This window comes from Dipodomys merriami, unplaced genomic scaffold, assembly GCF_024711535.1.
Source record: "Dipodomys merriami isolate MVZ:Mamm:240054 unplaced genomic scaffold, mDipMer1.0.p SCAF_5, whole genome shotgun sequence".
Lineage (NCBI taxonomy): Eukaryota > Metazoa > Chordata > Mammalia > Rodentia > Heteromyidae > Dipodomys > Dipodomys merriami.
Genome location: NW_027206068.1, coordinates 40,571,612 through 40,587,870, shown reverse-complemented (window position 1 = coordinate 40,587,870; position 16,259 = coordinate 40,571,612).

Genomic DNA, 16,259 nt, shown 5'->3' with positions numbered 1-16,259 from the left:
TCTATGTCCATGGTCTTCCCTAAAGTGCTTATATTCCAAGCATCTGTATTTCAGATAATGACCTACTTCCAGTCTTCTCAGCTCCTCATTTTTTATTTACTCACCTATCATGTTTTATCAGGTACCATGACCTGTTGTGCTTTCTTTCCCACTATCTCTTGACCTCTTCCTCTTTTTCTTTTCCATTGCCATCACATAAGAATTCAAGCTGATAAGTCTATTTAATTTCTTCTCATTGCATTCCAGTCCCTAGATGAACTTTCAAAACTACAGAGTTCAGTAAATCTTCCCACTATGAAATTACTTCCTGCTAGCAATAAAATAAACTTTAAACTCCCAAATGTCATTCAAGGTCTTCCATTATTTTTTCCAATTTTTCCTAACTCAGCTTCTCTGCCTCACTAATTTATCATGAATAATCAAACTTTACACAATGCCAGAACATACAATGTAATCGTTTTTTTCAAGACTAAGATTTAGGGGACATACCCTTAAGTTTATTTTGCAAATGTGACTCAAGTCCTTTGTAATTAGCATCAAACTAAAGGAAAAAGAAAAGTTTAAATACTAAAACTAACTATTGTAATTTTGTACTAATTCAGAGAAGTAAAGTGTTGATAAAGAAAACAGGAGGCAGCATGCTGATATACTGTCCATATTTTATATAATAAGAAACTGAAGGCTTGAGAGGTTAAATTACATAATAACGTCTCCTCAGTTTGAAAATAAGGGTCCTAGTCAATTGGACTCCCAGTGATTTTTAAGCCTTACTCCATGTGACTAAGTTATGTCTCCAAACAAAATCAGTAGTAGTGATTGAAAAGAATAAATACATTCTTAAAGAATATGGTAGATACAATTTAGGACAAATGTGTTAGAGCTTCAAACGCTAAGTATTTTGAAATAACAACTTATGAAACTACGATTTCTTCAAATTGGCCCACAACCTAATTAAGTATAAGAGAAGTTTAAGGTGTTACTATCATAGCAGGTGTAAATATAAGCCTGATAAAAACCGAAGATACCCCCTGCTTGCCCCCAGTCCAGTTATTCCTCCTTCCCTGTAATGGGCCACAACTGGGCTTATGCTCCAAATGGAACGTTTCTGGCCTGCGGCCAGGATGTGTTCTCCTATGCCTTGTCATCCTGTCATCTTGTCAGCCTTTTGCCTGACCTTTTCAACGGTTTCTTTTAACAGGATAACAGCCCTCACCCAGGACACCACCTGGCAACAAGTCAAGGCCATCCTGTTCCTACAGGCAACTGGAGACTTCACTTTCCCTGCCTTGCCTTGCCCAGCGCAGATCTGGGCCCTAAAGACCCCAGATCCAGTGACTCCTCGATGCCCCCAAGCCAGCAGGAAATAGCCAAAAGAACCGATGACACCTTTTGGCTCCGGTACCTTTTAACATCTCTGCTACCTCCTCCTCAGCTTCCTGTGATTCTAAACTGGGAAAAGTCTTATCCCCCCAAGAGCACCATGTGAAATGCTCTCCCTCATTACTTGACCAGCTTTTAAGTTTTTGCCCGTAACATTTGCCACTACCTGACATCACTTGTTTATTTCTTCCATATTACACCAGAAATTCTTGAAGAACAGCGAAAATAAATATGTCAATATTTACTAACATTTACTATTTCAATATTCCATTAAATAGTTCAGTAAATAGTCAATAAATATATATTTAATAAATATTTAATGAAATAGCATTGCTTTAATATTCACTAAAACATAAATGATTTTTGTAGTGAAACTGTTCCTCATTCTTTGATAGTTCCTAAACCAATTAAAATTATAGCAAAATGATGAGAAATGACCTTTACTTGTTTTTCTCTTGCTCTTTCTTGAGCAGTGTTATTCTATCTTTACATAATACTTCTTTTCAAATTTTATTTGTAATTCAATACATCTTAAATTGTGAAGCAAATGCCTTCCTAATTTCCAAATGAATGTTTTCATTGATTTATTTCAAAGTAAACTTACATTTATCTTGAAATGAGATTGTATCACTTCAAATAGTCATATATAAATAAAATAACTAGCTTTCTTATTAGCAAGAATGAAAGATTTCATTACATTTTAGCATAAAGTTCAAAGTTGCACAACTAGACTTTTAACTACTCAAAAATCATTTAGAAAAAGACATTATTCTAATCTTATTAGAAAACATTTATTAGCTTTTTGGCATATAATAAGTGGCTTAAAACAAAAGATTTTTGTTCTTTCTTACAATTCTGTGGGTTCAGCTGGAAAGGTCTTCAGGTCTGCCCAGCCTGTGAAACGCACTGGAGCTAGACTCACAGTCTGCCAGTAGTTTTATACACATCTGACAGTTATTAGATGAGATTAGAAGCCTATGCTGGCAGGGTTCCTCTCTAGTCCATTTGAATTTCAAAAGAGCCTAGTTTATATTTCTTCTTATGGTAGACAGGATTCAAAAAGTTGTATAAAACAAAAAGAAAAGGACAAGCTTTGTGTTGCATTTGCAATTGCTTAATCAAATGGCCTAGCCAAGCCTCTCAAAAATCACTGAGACTAGAGACTTTATAATGTCATTACTCATTTATTCAATAAATTAAATATCAAGGTACAACATGGGGAGATAGCTGGGAAAGGTCCCACACTTTCTATAACCCAGGATACTAAGTGATTGTGGTGAAGATCAACAATTGTCAAGGATAGAGTATCACCTGTCAGGATGCCTTCCACTCACCAGGATTCAATATTCTGGGACAGCACATTAACTTTCTCTAAGCTATGATTCCTTGAAATTTTCATTTTGTAAAGATATGGAACATAGATGAGTTGTAGGTGGCAGGTTGTTCTGGCAGGGCTGATTTTATACTCTACTCTGGATCAAACTGAATGAAAGGCATGAAGAAATAATCGGAGCAAGCATTAATTTTATGTGTGCATAGCACAGGATGTGGTCTGTGGATTTTATTTATATTATTTCATTCAATCCTCACAATCTTGTAAAAGGTATCTTATTAGCAATCAAATGTTATAACTAAAGGAATGGAGACTAAAGGAGTTGACATAATTTTTCCATTGTCACATGAATAATAAATGACAGTCAGGATTCAAACTAAAATCTGAGTCACTGTAGCACTTGACTATAATTGCTCTAGATAAAATTATTAATAGGTGAGGAACAATGAAAAATTCTGAAACTTAAAACTATCCATCATATTCCATCAAGTAGATGTTCACTTTGAGTCAGACCACTCCCTGGCAGAATAGCCCCACCAAGAAAATAGATGTCTTCCAAAGAAGTGGAGGATGTAGCTGGGCGCTGATGGCTCATGCCTGTAATCCTAGCTACTTAGGAGGCTGAGTTCTGAGGATCACGGTTCAAAGCTAGCCCGGGAAGGAAAGTCTGTGAGACTCTTATCTCCAATAAACCACTAGAAAAACGGAAGTGGTGCTGTGGCTCAAGTGGTAGAGCGCTCTCTTTGAGCTGAAGAGCGTAGGGACAGCACCCAGGCCCAGAGTTCAAGCCCCATGACCGACAGAGAAAAAAAAAAAGTGGAGGATGTGAGAAAGAGAGTAAAATTTTGAACACAAGAGGTCTATAGTTGAAAAGGATAGATCTAAGATATTCATTGAGGATGTTTAAGGTCAGGGAAGAGATCATGTGTGCAGGGAAAACTCCTCAGAAGGACAGGATAGCAACAAACGCTATTATTTTTCATCAAACTTGTGTTAGCCAGTGTTTAAGATATCACAGTGAATTTCAAAAGCTGCAAATTGGTTTCCTTATAATGAGCTCAATCTTCTCTGTTCACTATATCTCTCTCTTGCCTGATTATTTTACTTGGATTTTTCCCATCCAATTACTATCTACTCTTCTGGGAAAGGGAGAAGAATTGAGCCTACGCATTTCCAGGGCCCACTGTGTTGTTTTGCTAGCATTGTTATATTAAAGAACCACAGATTGGGTTGTTGTGTAACAGAAATTTATTGTCTCACTAGAGTGGAGGACAGAAGTCAGATCCAAGTGTTATTGTTATAGGCTTTTCTGAGAGCTGTGTGAGAGAATTTGCTTCAGAGCTCCTGATGATTTTCTGGTTGTCTTTGGCATTCTTTGGCTGTTGTACGTAGATGTATCATTGCCATCTTTGCCATATATGACATTCTCTTTTTCTCAGTTAACATAATCTGTCCTCTGTTTATGTTTGTCACTGTCCAAATTTCACCTTTTTAGCAACACTCAGCCAAGCCATCTCCATTCATTCCTCTCTACTCATTCCCTCTCAGATCCGCTCTATCTAATTGGGTTTTCATCTCTATCATGCTATACAAGCTTCTCTACCTAAAAGTCTCTGATGATCTCCAGATGGCAAAGCTATGGCTAATGCTTAGACTTCATCTTCATAGATCTATCAGCAGCACTGGGTAAATATGGTGACTTGCTCTTCCTTGTGACACTTTTTTCTCTTGACTTGCAGTACATACTACACTTAGTTTTTCTTTTTCTAGCTGATCCTTCTCTTTTTTAATTTTAATTTTATTGTCAAGGTAATGTACAGAGGGTTTACAGTTATATACATAAAGTAATGAGTACATTTCTTGTCGAACATTGTTAACCTCACCCTTGTTTTTTTCCCACTTTCCTCCCCTCCCCCCAATTCCCTCCCCAGGTTGTAAAGTTCATTTCCAACATATTGTCTTGTGAGTATCACTATCTCTTGTGTCTCTATTAAAGTATCATAGTCTTTATTATCTAGTTATAATTTTGGAGTGATATTATCCAATCATGTAGCATTAAATATCACTGATATACTGGTGTATATTTGTAACTCATCTGGGACACTTCCTGGACTATCCATTTGTTGTACTTTCATTTTGAGGTCTACACTCAGAGTTCTCTGTGGTCAGGAGGTTAATGTCCTGCTTCTTTGGATCTTTACTCAAAATTCTCATCTAAGTAGGTCTTTCTTATCCAAATTTCTACCCTGTTACTATATTCTCCTTTTGTGCTTGAGGGTGCTCATTTCTATATACTATATATTATACTTATTTCTTATTATTTTTCATCCACACTAGAATACAAGCTCCTCAAAAGCATAATTTGTGCTTTGTACCATTTTTCTAAGAAATGCAAATGCAAAATTTTTTAAAGTTCATTTAAAATCAAGAAATAGTATTCCAGAAATGACATGAAGACATATGACATTAATAAAAGGAACTAAAGATGGTTAGAAGACAGTGATTACCTCTGAACAATGGTATTAGGGCTGACCTTTAATGACCATGTATATGACTGTTTTTACAATAAAATCCAATAATTCATACCAAACCACAGTATAGGCTGGCCTTTCAGATATTTTGTGAATATGACTGAAAAATAATTGAGGCTAGTTTGGCAGAATACATACAAAGAGAAAGAGAAACTACTATTTTGAGAAAATGGACAGGTTTGCACCATGTTGTCATGATGGTCTGCCATTCTAGTATCATAACCTGCCAATCTAATTTTCAAAGTAAAGCACCTGTTGGCTTAACTGGAGTTACACAGGTGCTGAAATCTGAATTGAAGTTTGTTTACCTGAATAGAAATGACCTTCCTGGAAGAATTAATCCTCTTGGGCTTTTGTTCTAATCTTATTGTAGAGACAGATTTTCTCTAATACACAGTGGAGACATTTTAGTTCTGACACAGAAATAGCAAAAAAAATTAATAATAATGACAGTTAAGTGTATGGCCAGAACTTTCGTGTATTCCACTCTTAAGGTAACCCAAGGGAAAACAATATTGGGTTTTATTTTTTAAAGCTATTTGGATAGATTTCAGAATATCTCTTAAGAATTAAGAAGGTACAGAAATGGAAAGACAAAGGGTGAACAAATGCAACAATGGTACTCACTGGACACTGTTGAAAATGAACTACACAACTTGTGGGTAGGAATGGGAGGGAAACACTGGGAGAGAGCGAGGGAAGGGGTGACATTGTCCAAAAAGAAATGTACTCATTACCTGACTTATGAACTGTAACCGCTATGTACATCACCTTTATAATAACAAAATTTTAAAAAAGAATTAATTTCTTTGAAATCTTATTTTTTTCACAAAATTGTTTAATGTGAACACGAAATGTAGCACCTTCATAAAGAACAAAATATGGTGATATGACAAGTACTGGTAAACCTGCCACCTAATTTAAGAACAGGAGTGCTGCTAATGCTCCTGTCATTTCCCAAGTGCTCTTTTTCATACTCTGTCCTCAGAACAAAATAGCATTCTCTATAACTAACTTCAGTATTCCTTGCTATGATTCAAATTAATTTCTTCTATCTTTAGTCTCTGGATATGCGTATTTATTTGCTTTCACTCACAAATAAGTGAATATAGGTATAGTATTTAAAGTTGAGAGATCTAGTTTCAAGTCCAGCTCTAACCTATAAATACGTTATTTAACTCTTTTGATATATAAGTTTCTCGTTTACAAAAGATAATAATTTTGATTTCCAGGTTATTGGAAGACTTAAGTGAACTGCATTTATAAATCATTCATTAATTGTGTGTGTGTGTGTGTGTGTGTGTGCACGTGCGCGTGCGCACAGGTGCTTGTTAGTATTGGGTCTTGAGTCTTGAACTCAGGACCTTGTGCTTTTTCTCTCATGGCTGACACTGTACCACTTGAGTGATACCTTCAATCTAGCTTTTTTTTACTGGTAATGAGAAATTGAGCTTTTGGACTTTTCTATCTTGGTTGGCTTCAAGAAAATGATCCTCAGAACTCAGCCTTCTGAATAGCTAAGATTATAGGCATGAATCTAATCATCTTCATGGATAATTTACTTGGGGAATCAAGGTTTTGGTGTGGGTTTTTTTTTGGTGTTGAGAATTGAACCTGTGAATGATTTTTTTTTTATTGTGAAAATACTGTCAGAGGGGTTACAATTACATGGGCAAGATAATGAGTACATTTCTTATCAAACATTGTAGCCTCCTCCTTTGTTTCCCCTTCCCATCCTCCCCCCCCTGGCCACCCCCCTCCCTATGAATGATTTTTGATTGATTGTTCAGCTGTTGGTTGCCAGGGGAGTTAAAATCTATTCATTCACAAATTCAATCGTTTTTAAAGACTGATGAAGAAAATCAATAGAAATCGCACATGAGTGGCTGGCATGGTGACACATGCCTATAATATCAGGATTTAGGGGGCTGAGGTAGAAGAATTGTGAGTTGGAGCCTAATCTTAGCTACATAATGAGTTCTAGGACAGCCTAGGCTCATAGTGAGATCTTGTCTTCAAAGAGAAAACAGAAGAAGAAAAGAAGGAGGAGGAGTAAGAGCAGGAAAATGAGGAGAAAGAGGAAGAAAAACGTTGTACACAAGAAATGACTATGGAATATTCAAATCTATATTGAGATGAGATTATGCACATAGAAAGGGACAATGTCTTGGGAAATATTTCCTTTTGGTATATTAGTTTTGAACAACATTTTCTGCTTTAACTAATAACAGAACCAGCAATGATAATAAAGCAGTTCAGAATGTTGACAGTCTATCACCATGGTAGCAGATTCTGGGGGAACATTCAAGATGTATTATTCCAGAAATCCAAAGGCTGACTCCAACATTTGAAAAAAGAGACTTATTTATCTGAAGAGTTGTAAAAGTCAATGCTCTATACTCTTTTTTGTTGGTGGTGGTGGTCATGGAGCCTGAACACTGTCCCTCAGATCTTCAGCTCAAGGCTAGCGCTCTACCATTTGAGCCATAGAACCACTTTGGCTTTTTTACTTACGTTGTACTGAGGAATCAAACCCAGGGCCTCATGTATGCAAGGCAAGCACTCTACCACTGAGCCACCTTCCCAGCCCCAATACTCTATATTCTTGAATCATATGTAACATTAACTTCTTGAGAGAGAAAATCTTTGTGTGTAAAATTCTAAAATAGTTAAAGATGGATACTTTAACTACAAACATGGAATCAGTATTGAAAAAACATAAGATTGAGAAATGACCATTTAAACTTAAAACTATTCTTTTGGTGGCAAATATGATGTTGATGCTAGAAATGATAATAATGATGATGACTGAGATCACACTATTGTGAGTCAATCAGGACAAAATATTATAACAGATAAATGTAAGTGCTCAATCATTTTTAGTGTATTTCTTGCCCATTCTTCTTAGAGATGTTACCTAACTTTCATGTGATATGCAGCCTATATTATAGTCATGCTTTGTGACTCACACATTGTAGTAAAACATGCCGTAGAGTCCCATCATTAGATTAGGCTTAAAGAATTTTGAACAAAAAGTTTTTTTTTTCCAATCACCTTTACCTCTTATATCATTGACTGGACGATAATTACAGCATGCAAAACATTTGGATGAAATAGGAAGAATACATTAAAATGGTGGTTTATCCAAAGTATCAAACACTAGTTTATTGCAGTGGTACTCACTAGAAACTGTTGAAAATTATCCATGCAACTTGTGGGTAGGGACAGCAGGGAAAAACAGAGAGAGAGCTAAGGAAGCGGTAGCATTGTCAAAAAAGAAATGTACTCATTGATTGACAAAATTGTAACTCTTCTTTAATCGCCTTTATAACAATAAACAACCTCTGATTCATTGTTGTTTGATATTTTTAAAACAATTTCAAATGATAGTTTACTATGTGCACTTTTGTCTTTAAAATTATTTGTTAGCCAGTATTTTTTTGGTAGTAGTGGTACTGGGATTTGAAACCTGGTCTCACACTTGCTCAGCTTTCTTGATTGAGTAGCACTCTACCACATGAGCTATGCACACCTCTAGTGCAGCTTCTTGCTGGCTATTTTGGAGACAAAGTCTGCCCAAACTGGCCTCAATATATCTGGATCTCAGCCTCCTGAGCAGCATGGATTATAGGCACGAGACACGGGTGCTCAGTTGCTTAACAACTTTTATTCCAGGGGATGCTAGTAATAGGCATGATCACTGAGCTAGCTAGTCAATTCCAGTAATGTGGTAAGAAAATTATATAATGGTATTGTCTTTCAGCTGAGCATGAATTTTGAGTGACAAAATAAATTTTGGATGAGGAAAAAGATAGTTGAAAATTCTCTGGGTATGTTTTGTTAAATTTTAGTTAATATTGTTGCTAGGAATACTAAAAACAAGTTACTCTGATCTAACTTCATTAATTTTTTCATAAAAGTGCATTTTATCTGAGATATAATAGTGCACACCTGTAATCCAAGCCTAGGGAGGCAAAAGGATTATGAGTTTGAGGGCATCCTGGCATACATAGTAAGAGTGTGTCTCAAAAATATTTTATCTGTTCATATAAAAATATTTAGAAGTGATAGTCTAAGTATTTGCTAATGCATACTTTAATTTTCCTTTTAATGGGATAATCACTTGGTGCTCTTAGAAGTCTTCTTAGGACCTCCTGGGGCTTGAACTTGGGACCTGGGTACTGTCCCTGACTTGTTTTTGCTCAAGAGTAGCATTCTATCACTTCAACCACAGCCCCACTTCTGGCTTTGTGGTGTTTAATTAGAGGTAAGAGTCTTACTAACTTTCTTACCTACTCTGGCTTTGAACCACAATCAGAGCCTCCAGGATAGCTAGGATTACAGGCATGATCCACTAGTGCCACGCCTTCCAATTTGTTTTGAAAGCCTTCATTTTCCTTAACAATCTTATCTTTGACAAAAGGGACTTCTGTACTGTTACAGTTTGATATGTTTGTTTTAATTTTTGTGGGGAGTGGAAGAGAGAATTTTAACTCAGGACCCCATACTTGTTCAGCTGGTCTCTATCATTTGAGGTACAGTTCCAGCTGGACCTTTCTTTATTTTTAAAAAATTTATTGTTAAGTAGTTGTAAAAAGAGGTTTCAATTTTCTACATCAGGTTATGAGTACAATGCATGTCCCATTAATTCTCCCTCCCATCTCTACCCACAAATTATGTAGCTCAATTTTCCAGCTGGGCCTTTTGCTGGTTATTTTGGAAATGAATTCCAGGAATTTTCTGCCAGGCTTGCCTTGAACGGGTCTTCTAGATGTGAGCCTCTCAGGTGGCTAGGATTTCAAGCGTGAGCCACTAGCAGCCGGCTCATGGAAGGTGGTAGAAACTTTAGGAGGTAAGATTAATTATGGGAAGTAGGATTGGAGTGTGTTCGGAAGGGTCCATTAGGTCATTGAGGACTATGAATCTTTCCTCTGTTTGCTTTCTGGTCACCATGAGGTTGGCTTTCTCCACCACGCACTCCTGCCATAATGTGCTGCCTTGTCTTGGGCTGAAAAATCTACCAGGCCAAGTAACCATAGGCTGAAGCCTCTGAAACTGTAAGCCAAAATAACCCTTTTGAAAAACAAAACAAAACAAAACGTTGATTTCTCTGAAGCATTTTGTCACAACAACTGTCAGATGATCAGCATACATACAGCTGTAAAAATTTATATATATATTTTCACTACTATGGTTGAACTTAGGACCTCATGTCTACTAGGCAAGTGCTCTAGCCCTTTAGCCATACACTCAGACATTTTATTTTGCATTTTGTTTTCAGAGAGGGTCTTGTTAATCTTCCCTCCTGGTCTTGAACCTGAGGCCCTCTTGCCTTTACTTCCCCAGTCATTCAAATAACAGGCGTATGTGCGCATACCCAACTATAAAGTCTTTTCCAATTTATTAATTAGCATAGTATTTGATTGCTTGTTCATAATTTTTATAGCTCTATTAAGCACATCTTCAAATGTGTTTCACGGAAAATAATTTGTGATGTATACCCAGTACTCTATACACCAATTAGAGAGCTAATTTAGAGTCTCAGTCTCGTAACTGCCTGTTCTAACAGGTAAGAGTCAGAATCCCGTTTTTATATTCTTATTCTTCTATATCAAAATTTCATAGATCCAATATAACATTTATTATTATTACTGATATTGACAGTGAGTATTTATTACTTTAAAGAATAGCATTATCAATAGAAACAGAAAAATTTAGCAGTTTTCATGATTTTGAAAAGAATAATGAAAGGAGTTACATTGATTATGATGCATTGTATTTGTAAACTGACAAGTTGAATTGAAACCCCTTTGTATAGATACTTACATATAATAAAAAACAAAAATAACTAAAAATTTTATTTGTAAATTGAAGAAGAAAAATATACTTAAAATCATTTTCTTGTGATATGATGATGGACTTCTTGCATGTTAATGAACTTAAATGTCTGTTATTTTCTGTCAACTTGCTATCTTTACTTAATATTTTCTATCTTGGAAATGTTAAATTTTCTGACATTATTTTTTGCTGTTCCTAGGGTTTGAACTCAGGCCCTGGACACTGTCCTTGAGCATCTTTGTGCCCAAGATTAGCACTCTACCAGGTGAGTCACAATGCTACTTCCGGCTTTTTCTGAGTAGTTTGTTGCAAAGTCTGACAGACTTTTCTGCACAGGGTGACTTCAAACCACGATCTTCAGAGCTCAACCTCCTGAATAGCTAGGATTACAAGTGTGAGCCACAGGCACCTGGCCTTTTTTTTTTTTTTTTTTGTCGGTCATGGGGCTTGAACTCTGGGCCTGAGCATTGTCCCTCAAGTCTTCAGCTCAAGGCTAGCGCTCTACCACTTCAGCCACAGCGCCACTTCTGGTTATCTGGTTGGGATAAGAGTTTCACAGACTTTCCTGCCCAGGCTGTCTTTGAACTGCAATACTTAGGATCTCAGCCTCCTGAGTACCTAGGATTGCAGCCATGAGCTACCAGCACCCGGCCTGGCCTGATATTTTTTAAAGTACAAAGAGAACACTTTTATTTCTTTTGAACATTAGTATCAAGTGGATCAGAATAAAAAAAATTGTCCCCTCTCATACATTACTGTGGGAATTGAAAATTGGTTTTACCTCTGTGGAGGGCAATTTATTCTATTTACCAAATTAAAAATGTTCACACTATTCCATTTCAATTCTTCAGTATTTGTTCTATAGATAATCTTTTACATGTAAATGAAAAAATTGTAGCAGTAGAAGACAGGAAAAATCTAAATGCTCATTTTTTAAAAGAGTATCTAAGCCAATGCTAATGGCTCATGCTCACAATCTTAGGAATATGAGATCTAATAGCCATGGTTTGAAGCCAGCACAGGTAGGAAAGTCTGTGCAACTCTTGTCTCCAATTAACCACTCAAAATTTTAAAGCAGGGTTGTGGTTCAAGTGATAGCCTTGAGCAAAGAAGCTAAGGGACAGTGATCATGCCCTGAGTTCAAGCCCTAGTAGCCCTATATCAGAAAGGAAAGAAGGAAGGACAGAAAGGGAAGGAAGGAAGGAAGGAAAGAAGGAAGGAAATGTTTAGATGATCTACTCATACAATAGTTCACTATGCAGACACTAGCCTTAATGATGATTTATATATGTACTGATTTAGCACAATCAAGAGTAAGAAATGAGAGAGAAGGGTGCAGATGGAAAGAGAGGAGGGAAAAACATGTGTGAGTATGTTATAGATACTTGGATTGTCATGAGTGGACTCTCCAAGACAGTAGGTACTGTATTTATCTCCAAATAGGGAGTATGGGTAACTGAAGACAGTTAAAGCATTTCCATTATTTCTGTACATATGTTTGTATCTTTGTACCATGTAAATTTGTTCATAATTTTTATTTGTTTTTCTTTAACTTGTGTCCAAAGAGGTTTCTATTCAATGTCTCAGTTTATGAATACAATGCATCTTGATCAACATCACCTTTTCATAAAACAGTTTTAAAAAGTAAAAATAAGTATAGCCTTATAACCTAGAATAAATAAAATAGTATTTTATATTTCCTCTTACTTTCTCCACCACTTGAAGAGGATTAATGTTCTTTTGTTATTTGACAAAAGACTAGACATTCCTACCATTATAACTAGCCTGAAATCCATAGCCATATAATCAGTGAAGACTTATATCTTTCAACTTTAACATTTTAACTGAGCTACTTTGCAAATATACCAATATGGTTGGGGCTCTCCAATTTAAAGAGAAGTGGGGATTCAATGGTCACAAACAATCTCTGTGTAGGGCTGGAATTGTTTGAGTTACAAACTCAACTTCTAAACTGCTCCTCTGTACTTTATACACTATTTCAGAGCAACAGTATAGCAAAATACTGTAATGATTCACTGAAGATGGTTGAATTTGTAACATATAAAATGTATAATATTATAAAATGTGCACCGTATTTGTAAAAGTTATTTAGCTATCAACAGCAATAGGTTTGAAAGCTTATTTAACGTTTTGAAAGTGTTTTTAAGATTTAAAATGCTAAAGTAATATATCTATCAGAAATATTAAACCTTTAAGACAGAAAAAAAGAATTAAAGCTATCTTGCATTAATTGTATCTCAACTGTCTCAAATCCCATGTTTTGTGGCTATTTCATTGAATTGCAATTCAAGATAAGTAACTTCTTAAACAAAATCTTAAATCTAAGATATAAAGGAAAATTAGTTTTTTTTGTATACATTCTCACAAAATAAGCATGAATATACACGGACCAGATTAGCACCAGTTCACTGATGTTTTCCCTTTGCCATCCCCAGGAGTTCATGACAACTTATCTTCTAAAGATGTTTATATGATGGTACATTCATATAAAAGAGCTAGCACTTAATCCCCCGGAATGTTGTAATAATACATACCCTCAGAAGAAGGATGTCTTTGTTTCTTGGATATTGGAGTTGTACAACATATGGTCTGACAGATTTTAAGCTCCAAGTATCTATTTTTAGGCATGATGGCTCTTTACACTTATCTTTTAATAAAAGAAAGTATTTGTTAAGCTGACACTTGCTTTGACAATAGTTAGAAAGCAACTGGCTTTGTCAGTTTAGAAAGTTCAGTGAGATGAATAATTCAGACTGTAGGAGTAAAATATCTAGAGAAGAAATTTAAGTAGGGATTTAGATAATGCAGGCACTTAACTAAATGATCTTAGGATACCTGATTCACAATGGTTAATTTAAATATGTACTAAAAATACACGCAGATCACAAATCGTGATTGTGACATTCTTAAAAGCTATACGGAACACATTCTTCCTGCATAATAGAAAAAATGTATTATGTGCTTTGAAACACTTGACTCCTTTTTTCTAAATTGTCTTCTGCTAACATTCACAGACTATCACTATTGCCATGTCAAAATAGAGAACAGAAGCGTAGGGTTCTATTTATTGTCCAAAAAACCTGAACATATCAGAATATTCTTTTTATTTTGAGATCAAAGTTAGGAATTGAAGTCAGGATGTCTCTACCACTTGACCCATGCCCACAGTCCTTTAATTTTAATTTATTTTTCAGGTAGAATTTTATGCTTTGGAGTATGATTCTCTTGCTTTTGCATCCTGAGTATGCTCAGCCATCCAGTATTTACCTTTTTTGTGTGTGCTGGTACTGGGCTTGAACTCAGCCTGGGCATTGTCCTTTAGCTTTTTTACTCAAGACTACTGCTCTACCACTTGAGCCACAGCTCCACTCTGACTTTTTCCTGGTTAATTGAAGATTAAAATCTCATAGACTTTGTTGCTGAGGCTGGTTTTGAACTGTGAGATCTCAGCCTGCAAAGTAGCTAGGATTATAGCTATGAGCCATCTGTACCTGGCAGTAGTTATCTAGTTATCTTTAAGTTAGACAAATGTTTGAAATTTAGAAACAGTTTTTCAATAATTTTCTAGCCATTATTAGGCTTGCTTCTTTAGATTACCATAATAACTAAGTACAAGGGATGCTGTGTTTTGAAACTCATCTTGGCACTGGGGGAAATCATATACAGCAGTTTCTGCTGAGCCAAAGAAGAGAATAACTCCCTGGATTTCATTAATAGTTGGAAAGTTATCAATCTTATGAACAGAAATGCCATTAAAATATCCTTTGTATTTTTCTTTTGAAAGACCTCTGGCATTGGAAAAATGGATTTCTTAGTTAGCTAAGGTGCTAAGGTGTTACCCAGTATGGTTTTATGTACATTAATATAGTCTTCAATCTATGGTTGGGTTGAATTCCAAAATGTTAGTTGCTACTTATTAGGGTAGAATTTCCATTTAAACCAATGTTATAGACAGTGTAAAGGTTCTGAGAAGAGGAAACTGAAATAGTATTAAAAAATGGAAAAAGCCCAACCAATGCAAAAAAAGAATCAAAACAGAAAACACCAAATGTGTTTACAATAATGCTTCTCTTATTGTATGCTGGTTTCTGAAGAATGTTTCATGAGAAAATAAAGAGAATTTATATTTCATAGGAAGTTCAAAGCATTTACTAAGATTTCTATAGTTGTTCTTTATTTCCTTGTCAAAATTCGACTTTTAAAAATATATAGCCTTGCTGGGCACCACTGGCTTATATGTGTAATCCCAGGTACTTGAGCAAGGCTAAGATTGAGAGGATCTCAGTTCAAGGCCATCTAGGGAAGAAATATTCTAGAGATCTTTCTCAGTGAGAATCTGGATGCAGTGGCCCATGTCACTACATGGGAAACCTAACATAGGCAGATCACCCCAAGTATGTGGGTGGTTAGAAAGGGAGACCTTATATAAAATCAATCAGAAAATATCAGGGCTAAAGATATAGCCAGTAAGGCCCAAAAATGTAGTCTTCCTTTATGTTGGTTTAAATATACCATCAATACTATGTCTTATGCTAAATTAAAGCATGATTACGATCATGAGACAGGTTTGTGACACAAAGATACAAGACATGACAAAGGAGCTGTTAAGTTAGATTAATTCCGCACTCATGCCCATCACTAAGTGACACTATTTATGCAGGACAATGTTGTTAAAATGGTTTGAACAAGGAGTGGAGACAGAAGAGGAAGGCCATTAAGGTAAATGCTTGCTGATCCTCTATCAGCAGCCAATTCCACTTTTGTTTCTTGGGTTTCTTTGCAGTAGAGCCTTAATCATAATGAAGAAAAACAACCTGTAATTACTGGAATCAGGAGTGCAGGCCACAGTGGGATTAAGCCTTTAGTGCAGAGCTCATAGCCTAAGAATCTTTGAATTCTTCTTGGGTGAGAATAAATAAAATTGGCCCCAGAACCCAGAGTTGAGACTTAACCAAACAGAAGGTTAAAATTAAGCAACTACTCTTTCGAAGGTGTAATATTTTTAAAAGTCAGCTATCCATTAGAATCATTTGGTGGGTATTAAGAAAAAAGAGAGAGAGAGAGCGAGACTGAGACCAATGTGCTTTGGATGTCATGTCACAATTAAATCAGAATCCCTGGGGGTGGGTATCTGGTTTTCAGTGTGTTTAAAAAGC